The sequence below is a fragment of the Acipenser ruthenus genome, unplaced genomic scaffold, assembly GCF_902713425.1.
Source record: "Acipenser ruthenus unplaced genomic scaffold, fAciRut3.2 maternal haplotype, whole genome shotgun sequence".
Lineage (NCBI taxonomy): Eukaryota > Metazoa > Chordata > Actinopteri > Acipenseriformes > Acipenseridae > Acipenser > Acipenser ruthenus.
The window spans coordinates 82301-92391 of record NW_026708225.1 but is presented as its reverse complement, the minus strand read 5'-3'; positions in this window follow the sequence as shown (position 1 = coordinate 92391).

The window sequence follows — 10091 nt, the reverse complement described above, 5'->3', positions numbered from 1 at the left end:
CCCACGCGGGTCCGCTGATCAAAACGTGCAATCCGCAGCATTCTGTCAAAACGAGCTCACAGAGGCAACAATCACTTCGATTGAAGCCTCTGTTTCAGTCAATTCAACTGGCTTCAAATGACATGCTCTCTCTCTCTCTCTCTCTATATATATATATATATATAAACACTCACACAGCATTCAAACACAGAGTGGATACCTATTACAGAAAATACCTGAAAGAACTCCGGAACTCCGAGACACTGGACTGGAGACGTTCCGGAACACCTGGGCTCTGGTAACCGCGGCGACAGCAGCGCGTCCAACAAGGTGACCCGGCTCCTCTGCTCCAGTATTTCACAATGGACGATTCAGAACAGACGCCGTCCACCAGGTCAGTGTCATACAAACCGGTTTCATTTACGCTAAAAACGAGAGAGAGGGTTTTTATACATTAGGGGTCTGGAGCAATAATCGACTCTCCCCTCTCCCCGTACCTCAGTTTTATATCAGCTAGTCTGTGGTGTGTCTGTGTCTCTTATAATATGTTTCTAAGTGTGGGGTGCGTCTCCCTGTGATCGTGTTGAGAGTGTGTTTCGTTCTCTCGTCTCTGTGTGACAGACCCTCCCTCCTCCTCTCCCCGTACCTCAGTTTTATTATCAGCTAGTCTGTGGTGTGTCTGTGTCTCTTATAATATGTTTCTAAGTGTGGGGTGCGTCTCCCTGTGATCGTGTTTCGTTTCTCTCGTCTCTGTGTGACAGACCCCTCCCTCCTCCCTCTCCCCTCTCCCTGTACCTCAGTTTTATATCAGCTAGTCTGTGGTGTGTCTGTGTCTCTTATAATATGTTTTCTAAGTGTGGGGTGCGTCTCCCTGTGATCGTGTTTCGTTCTCTCGTCTCTGTGTGACAGACCCCTCCCTCCTCCCTCTCCCCTCTCCCTGTACCTCAGTTTTATATCAGCTAGTCTGTGGTGTGTCTGTGTCTCTTATAATATGTTTCTAAGTGTGGGGTGCGTCTCCCTGTGATCGTGTTGAGAGTGTGTTTCGTTCTCTCGTCTCTGTGTGACAGACCCTCCCTCCTCCCTCTCTCCTCTCCCCGTACCTCAGTTTTATATCAGCTAGTCTGTGGTGTGTCTGTGTCTCTTATAATATGTTTCTAAGTGTGGGGTGCGTCTCCCTGTGATCGTGTTGAGAGTGTGTTTCGTTCTCTCGTCTCTGTGTGACAGACCCTCCCTCCTCCCTCCTCCCTCTCACCGTACCTCAGTTTTATATCAGCTAGTCTGTGGTGTGTCTGTGTCTCTTATAATATGTTTCTAAGTGTGGGGTGCGTCTCCCTGTGATCGTGTTGAGAGTGTGTTTCGTTCTCTCGTCTCTGTGTGACAGACCCTCCCTCCTCCCTCTCCCCTCTCCCCGTACCTCAGTTTTATATCAGCTAGTCTGTGGTGTGTCTGTGTCTCTTATAATATGTTTCTAAGTGTGGGGTGCGTCTCCCTGTGATCGTGTTGAGAGTGTGTTTCGTTCTCTCGTCTCTGTTTGACAGACCCTCCCTCCTCCCCTCTCCCTGTACCCTCAGTTTTATATCAGCTAGTCTGTGGTGTGTCTGCGTCTCTTATAATGTTTGTGTCTGTCCCTCTCTCTAGCTCCTGCGGCAGACCTGCGGGGTCCCTCTCTCCCCCTCTCTCTAGACCTGCGGGGTCCCTCTCCCCCCCTTTCTCTAGACGTGCGGGGTCCCTCTCTCCCATCGCAGAGGAGAGTGCGGAGGAGGCTGAGGCTGCTGCCAGTGTAAGCAGGGAAGGAGACACACAGCTCTGGCCAAACAGTGTTGTAGCACCCAACAAAATACAGACTCTCGCAGCATCTAAGAGAGCAGATTCCCTCATCCTGCTGCCTTGTGCATTTCCATTGGTTACAAATGTGCAGTGTCACATCTATCTATCCTATCTATCTATCTATCTATATTAGACACACACACAGCTCTGGCATAAGGTTTTCCTTATAGAATGAACTCCCCTCAGCTTCATAGAGTCCAATGAAAGCTGCTGAATAATGTTCCCTTGTTAACATATTGAATTCCACCCCCTCTATATAGAATGAACTCCCTCAGCTTCATAGAGTCCAATGAAAGCTGCTGAATAATGTTCCCTTGTTAACATATTGAATTCCAACCCCCTCTATATAGAATGAACTCCCTCAGCTTCATAGAGTCCAATGAAAGCTGCTGAATAATGTTCCCTTGTTAACATATTGAATTCCACACCCTCTATATAGAATGAACTCCCTCAGCTTCATAGAGTCCAATGAAAGCTGCTGAATAATGTTCCCTTGTTAACATATTGAATTCCACCCCCTCTATATAGAATGAACTCCCTCAGCTTCATAGAGTCCAATGAAAGCTGCTGAATATGTTCCCTTGTTAACATATTGAATTCCACCCCCCCTCTATATAGAATGAACTCCCTCAGCTTCATAGAGTCCAGTGAAAGCTGCTGAATAATGTTCCCTTGTTAACATATTGAATTCCACCCCCTCTATATAGAATGAACTCCCTCAGCTTCATAGAGTCCAATGAAAGCTGCTGAATAATGTTGCTGTGTTAACATATTGAATTCCACCCCCTCTATATAGAATGAACTCCCTCAGCTTCATAGAGTCCAATGAAAGCTGCTGAATAATGTTCCCTTGTTAACATATTGAATTCCATGTGCTGTAAGTCTTTTTTATTGCTAAATCAATGTTTGTCTGTCTGTTCTGTTGACACTAAACTTGTTTTTTTTTCCCCTTCTCCAGTCCACCACTCCCCCTGCAGACACCTCTAAGGGTGAGTCTCCTTCAGTCTCGCACTGTGTTCTTGCTTCAGTCGCTCGGAGGTGTTCGGTTCGCCTTCCCTCGTTCCGTTCACATCATGTGACAGCGTGACCCCCTCTCCTCTCCCTCTCCCTCTCCCTCTCTGCTCCGCAGATCCCTTCAGTATGATGCATGCTGTGTACGGGGTGACGAGGCACTTAGAAAAGTGGAAAGAAGCACACAAGAGGGGCTACCACATCGACCTGCTCACACAGGTGAGATACACCTGCACACACAGGTGAGATACACCTGCACACACACACACACAGGTGAGATACACCTGCCTGCACACCTGCACACACACAGGTGAGATACACCCTCACACACACACTCAGATTTGTACGCATGTTAATCATTTGTGTGAGTTTGCGTTTCGATGACTCTGTTGTGCTTTTTAATGATCATTATTTTTCTTGTTTTTAACTAATTGTTCACAGGATCCAACCTACAAGACATTTATCATGAAGCATGAGGTGGCGTGCAAGACGTCTGTGAGTCTGTGTGTCTGTCTGTGTGTGTGTGTCTGTCTGTGTGTGTGTGTGTGTCTGTCTGTGAGTGAGTCTGTTTGTCTGTCTGTCTGTCTACTGACTCCCTGTGTGTGTGTGTGTTTTAATGTGTCTTAATATTTCTTAATTCAACTTGTCTGCATTCTAATTATAAATTAATTTAAGACCTGTGTTGAGTCTCTCTCTCTCTCTCTCTCTCTCTCTCTCTCTCTCTCTCTCTCTCTCTTCCCCTCTCTCTTCTCTCTCTCTCTCTCTCTCTCTCTCTCTCTCTCTCTCTTCCCCTCTCTCTTCCCTCTCTCTCTCTCTCTCTCTCTCTCTCTCTCTCTCTCTCTCTCTCTCCTCTCTCTCTCTCTCTCTCTCTCTCTCTTCCCTCTCTCTCTCTCTTCCCCTCTCTCTTCCCTCTCTCTCTCTCTCTCTCTCCTCTCCCTCTCTCTCTCTCTCTCTCTCTCTCTGTCTCTCTCTCTCTCTCTCTCAGATCCCGCTCCCTCTCGTTTGCATCATGAGCTGGAAGCGGTGGCGATACTCCAGCGCACAGTGAAAGGTAATAAGGACCGGACAGCGGTAAAAACAAAACAAAACAAATTCTGTGTGTTTGGTCAGAGACCTCATTATAATCTGGTCTGTACTGTTTAATCATTATTTTTTTCCCCCACGGGTGAGAAAATAGCATTATTAACGGCACTTCGCGGTCTAAAAAACACATTCACAACTTTTTTTTTTCCTCTAGAGCAGTTATTGATAGAGAAGGTGAAAAACCGCCACAGACTGCGACTGTAAACCAAGCCCGCCGCATTGGGACAATAAACAAATTATATGATAATTACAAGATCCAAAACGCACTCCTGTGTGGGGGAGACCCTCATTTAATTTTAAACCTCGTACTCTCTCTCACCCCTAATCGCTTTCTCTTCTCCCCTCCCCTCAGATTATCGACACAAACTCGGGGCTAAACATCACCTTACCGTCGAAGTTCAGCAGCGGATCGACGATCTGCAGATGCGGGGTCCCGGAAAATCTGCAACGAGGAGCAGCAGCACGCCGAGGCCCCGGGGCGGGAGAAAAGTGCGGGAAAAAATCGAGAAAACGTTAACAAAAATGAAAGAGGAGAGAAGCGAAGAATGGAAATAATAATAATAATAATAATAATAATAATAATAATAAAAACGAATTTTGTCTGAGTGTGTCTTTTATATAAGCGCATCAAAATAAATATTTTGACTTTTTGCTCCCAAATTTTCGCGACGTTTTCGGCATGTTTAATACTACACTCAAACTCACATCTTTAAAAACACAAAATTCAGCCAGAGTTGTCATCCTTAATATTTATTACTGCGATATAATCAATAACATTTGCGAATTATTAAAAAAAAAAAAAAAAAGACATTTATTAAAATATAACAAGACACTGGTCTCAGCGCTGACAAAAGAAAACTCTGGAAACAACAATATAACAAATTATATATCTACCATAAGCCCTACCACACCCCTAGACTAACCCAAAACAAACTATTATTATTATTATTATTATTATTATTATTAATATCTGAACACCGTTTGTTTGCCCGCGCTTGGCTTGGTGGACACACATCAACGGTTTTGAAATAATAATAATATATAAAATATAAAAAAATAATACCTACCTGGTAACCCTACAGCCTGTGCAACCGTGCGCCTGACGTTATTTTTCATATTAACGTCCTTGAAATTCTTCTTTTTTTAAATAATCTAATAGCTCGGGACGCTGAGAAACTTCAGCTCCTCCATGTTGATGGATATTCGAGTTCATCAAGACGTGACGTATCCCACAGCACGGACCTGATTGGCTAGACCCAGATTTGCCGCTGCGGGGAAATGTTTGAGCGGGAAAATATCGCTCGCCCGGGAGATGCTGCTGCGCCGCGCGGACACTTTTCCGTTTTTTTTCGTCAATGTTTTTCACTCTGTTTTGAAAGATGACAGATATGTGCGGCATTTTCCCGCTCCTTATGTGTGTCCTACCCATGTAGTCAGAGCCAGTCGACCTTCAGAGAAGGTAAAGTGGTAATATTTTAAAAATATCTGTAGTATTTCTTCATAATTCCCGGTTTTTTTCTCTCTTTAATTGATATAACACGGTTTAGGAATGACAAATCTGCCAGAATTTCGCTTATTTTATTTATTTAGTTATTTAAATATATGAGTTAAGTGTAATGGGACCTGTTTAACATACCGTTTTTCCAAGGGAAATATTCTATAGTCTTAATTCTGATTTTGTGTGTCTGTGTGGTAAGATTTCCTGTTTAATTTGAAGCGTGTCATGTTTTGTTTAATTATATATATATAATTAGTTGTTATATAATTTGGCACAGCCAGAGGGACGGGAGGGGGAATCAACGGTTTTTGCTCGCGCTCACCTTCGAATTGCCTAGCTGAAAAATGGCGGGAACGTCAAATACCCATTTATACATATCTGTTTACCTTTATTTCTTGTTTTAAAATAGAATTCTAATCCTTTTTTTAAAATAACCATTTGGGATTTCGAAAGTCGAAATGTCGTCTTTTAAAAACTCCTAATTTCGAGCTGTTTTTGGGGTAAAGCCGGAGGAGGCGGGACTCTGAATTAGCTGAAATCATTCACTATAGTCAGAGGTTTTAATAAAGTCTAAAAGCTGGCTTTTCTGTATAATTTCCTCTGAATATATTATAGAAACAGCTAAAGTCAAGAGTAAGCATATTTTTTTTACACGGGACTGATAAATAATTAATCTACGTTTCTCTTTAGTCATTGTATTTATCTTGCTCTTAATTGTATTATTACTTGTGATACTTGAAATGTATTTGCTTACGATTGTAAGTCGCCCTGGATAAGGGCGTCTGCTAAGAAATAAATAATAATAATAATAATAATAATAATAATAATAATAATAATAATAATAATATACGTTAATTAAGGCTGTTTTTATCAATAAAGAGCGTCTTGCAGCATCGATCGTTTTAATGCTGCAGACAATGTCTCTGAAAAAATACACACCGGTCTGGAGCAATGCAAACGACGTATCTATTACGTATTGTAATGACGTCACCAACGGTGTGTAGCGTGTCATTAAAGGTGTAATCCCCGTATGAAGATCGTATTGCCCCGAGGTATCATCATATCGCATCCAATAATACAAACAAGCCAGGCGCAGCGCTATTATTATTATTTATTTCTTAGCACACGCCCTTACCCAGGGCGACTTACAGTTGTATACAAAAAATACATAATCAGGAATTATAGTACAATTACGAGCAAAGATACAGAATACAATGACTTCAGTCTTAATAAGAGCGATTACAAAACCCAGTACGATTTGATATCAGGGCAGCTCAGGAGCGGAGAACAGTGTTGATAGTTACATCAGGGTTAGATACAAAATACTACAGATTGAACATCAGAAAGTTTCCAAACGAGAGGAGGCTCCATTCAGCCCATCTTTGCTCGTTTGGTTGTTAGTAGCTTATTGATCCCAGAATCTCATCAAGCAGCTTCTTGAAGGATCCCAGGGTGTCAGCTTCAACAACATTACTGGGGAGTTGGTTCCAGACCCTCACGATTCTCTGTGTAAAAAAGCGCCTCCTATTTTCTGTTCTGAATGCCCCTTTATCTAATCTCCGTTCGTGACCCCTGGTCCTTGTTTCTTTTTTCAGGTCCCCTGGGTCGACATTGTCTATACCTTTTAGGATTTAAAGTCTGCTAATAAATAAATAATAATAATAATTTAGAATTTAGAGATTAATTAAGACATTAGGTCGGCTCAAAACAAACTTAAAGGGATATTATGTCATCAAAAATAAAAACCGAAATCTCGAGTTTCAAAGTCGAAATTTCGAGTTTTAAAAGATGTAATTTCGAGTTTTTTTCTCGCATCACCCTAGGACTCTTCCGTAATTTTAACTGTAAATTTGAAGTAAACATTTTTTTTTTTTTAAATTGAATTATTTAACAAGTAGACCTGTACGAAGGTAAGAAGTTTATTATGTATTTAAAAAAAAAAAGACAAAAAAATAAAATATCCACATCGACCACAAGGGGTCGCAATAAGACAACAGATGAAAAAAGACCCGGACAAAATCAAAAAAAGATTGTACTGAAACTGTGTGTGATGCGCCTGCCTGCCTGCCTGCGTTAACCGAGATCGCTACAGTATGCTTATGAAATTAAAACGTGTCTTCTACCTGAGACGAATTCGTAAAACGTATCCACATTTCTGTCCTCAAAAATATATACATAATTGCGCATGAACAGAAATACCGGGTCGTGCGTTGGTTAATGTCACAACCATGTATGTTAGTTTTTAAATGTGCTGACAAATCACTTTATAACTAAACTGCCTGGCCATTTTATGAAGATTAGTCTTCCACCTGAATTGGGTGTTTTGTCCCGAGTAAAATATTAACGGCGGAACTTCCTTCCAACACCTTGTGGAGTCTGTGCCACGCGGAGGATCCCTGGTGCAGATACAGCGTGCAGACACGTGGTCGTCTGACTCGGCGCCTATGTTTATATATGTGTAATGATTATAATGAAGGTAATTGAGTTGTTTTTGTAAAGCAGTGTGGCATGCCTGGATCCGTGCAAATACCCGCCCCCCCCCCCCCCCCCCCCCCCCACACACACACACGTAGAGTACGTTTAACAAAAAAACAGGATAATTAAAATATTATAAAAACAAGCCCCTGAATTCTCCAGAGACAGGCTGCAGCCGATGTGGTTGTGGTGGCTCTGGGGGTGGGGGGCGGGGGGCGGGGGGCAGGGGGGGTAGACTTGGCCCTGCTGTCAGTCTGGCCCCCTCACCGCTGAACTGACTGATGGTCTTTGTGCTTGGGCGCCACTCTCTCACCTCAGTGACTAACGGACAGGTGTCACCAGCCAGCACAAAACCCTGCTTCAAAATACCTCAATTCATCTTACTGTCAGAGGTTTAAATGAGTGTGTGTGTGTGTGTGTGTGCGTGCGTGTGCGTGTGTGTGTGTGTGTGTGTGCTTGTGTGTGCTTGTGTGTGTATATGTGGAGTAATTTTAGGGCGCTGGACTCTTGACCGGAGGGTCGTGGGTTCAATCCCAGGTGGGGGGGGACACTGCTGCTGTACCCTTGAGCAAGGTACTTTACCTAGATTGCTCCAGTAAAAACCCAACTGTATAAATGGGGAATTGTATGTAAAAATAATGTGATATCTTGTAACAATTGTAAGTCGCCCTGGATAAGGGTGTCTGCTAAGAAATTAATAATAATAATGTTTGTGTGTGTGTATATATATTATTATGTATTTCTTAGCAGACGCGTATATATATGTATATATATATGAATGACCTACAGTTTGGTTTTGGAAGAAATAAAATGAGCTAATGCACAATATAGAAGAATAAAGGGAAGTGACTCAATCCCGCGATGCCTGAAGGGTAAGCAGAGAGGGATAGTCGACTCTTACACCGTTAGCTCTGCAGTAAACGACGTCACAAGCGCATGACCGGGATAGTCGACTCTTACACCGTTAGCTCTGCAGTAAACGACGTCACAAGCGCATGACCAGACTGAGCACAGGTCTGATTATTAGAACAGCGCGGTTTCAGTTCATCCAGTGCTTTTCCTCTGCCTGAAGCAGTTCTAGTGATTGATGAGTACCCTGAAATGGACGTCCCCTTGAATTTTATTTGCACCCCCCCTCTCTCTCTCTCTCTCTCTCTCTCTCTCTCTCTCTCTCTCTCTCTCCGAGACAAAGCGGACCCTGTCCCAGACTCCAGGATTGCGATTCCCAGATATTTCCTGCCGCCTCGCAGCTCCAGTGTGTATAAACAAGCTGGCTTGTTTTCACTTCACTCGGATACAGACCCCCCCGCTCCCCAGCATCAACCCCTCACTGTGTCGCTCCCCGGCTGAATTAAAGAGGATTGCAAGATCACAAAAGCACCCTCGGTACCTACCCTAGCCTGTCTGCCTGCCTGCCTGACTCTGTCTCTTCTAGTCTCAATAATAACGCTGATGAAGGCACTGGAGCCCAAACGCTGGTCTGCTTGACTCGGTCTCTTCTAGTTTCAATAATCACACTGATGAAGGCACTGGAGCCCAAACGCTGGTCTGCTTGACTCGGTCTCTTCTAGTCTCAATAATCACAATGATGAAGGCACTGGAGCCCAAACGCTAGTCTGCTTGACTCGGTCTCTTCTAGTTTCAATAATAACACTGATGAAGGCAATCATTTTCGACCACGGAAACCCTTAACCACAAATAAATCTGCTTCTCCTAAAAACAGGAGCACAGGAAACAACACGCCCTGTTTACTGAGAGAGAGAGAGAGAGAGAGAGAGAGAGAGAGAGAGAGAGAGAGAGAGAGAGAGGAGAGGAGAGAGACTCCCCACACACTGGCTAGATCAGTGCTTGGTTCACTTCCATCAGAACGTCAGAAAGTTTCCAAGCGAGAGGAGTCCCGTTCACACCTCGGAGCTCCTCCACTTCCCAGCAGCTGATTGATCTCAGAACTCTGTCAAGTCGGGTCTGAAAGGATCCCAGTGATTCAGCCTCGACAGCGTGGCTCGCTATCCCTCGGTAACCCATAGCAGCCCATTCCACCCCCTCACCTCGCCCTCTCTTTCTCTGTGTGTGAAGAAGAAGGGTCTCCTTTTTTGAAGACCATGAGAAAGACTTCTTAGTTGAAAGGTTGACCTTGAAAGTTCAAATTTAAAACACTTAGAAAGACACACTATGCTTTACCAAACCTCTCAGTGCTTTACAATGCTTCCCTATGCTT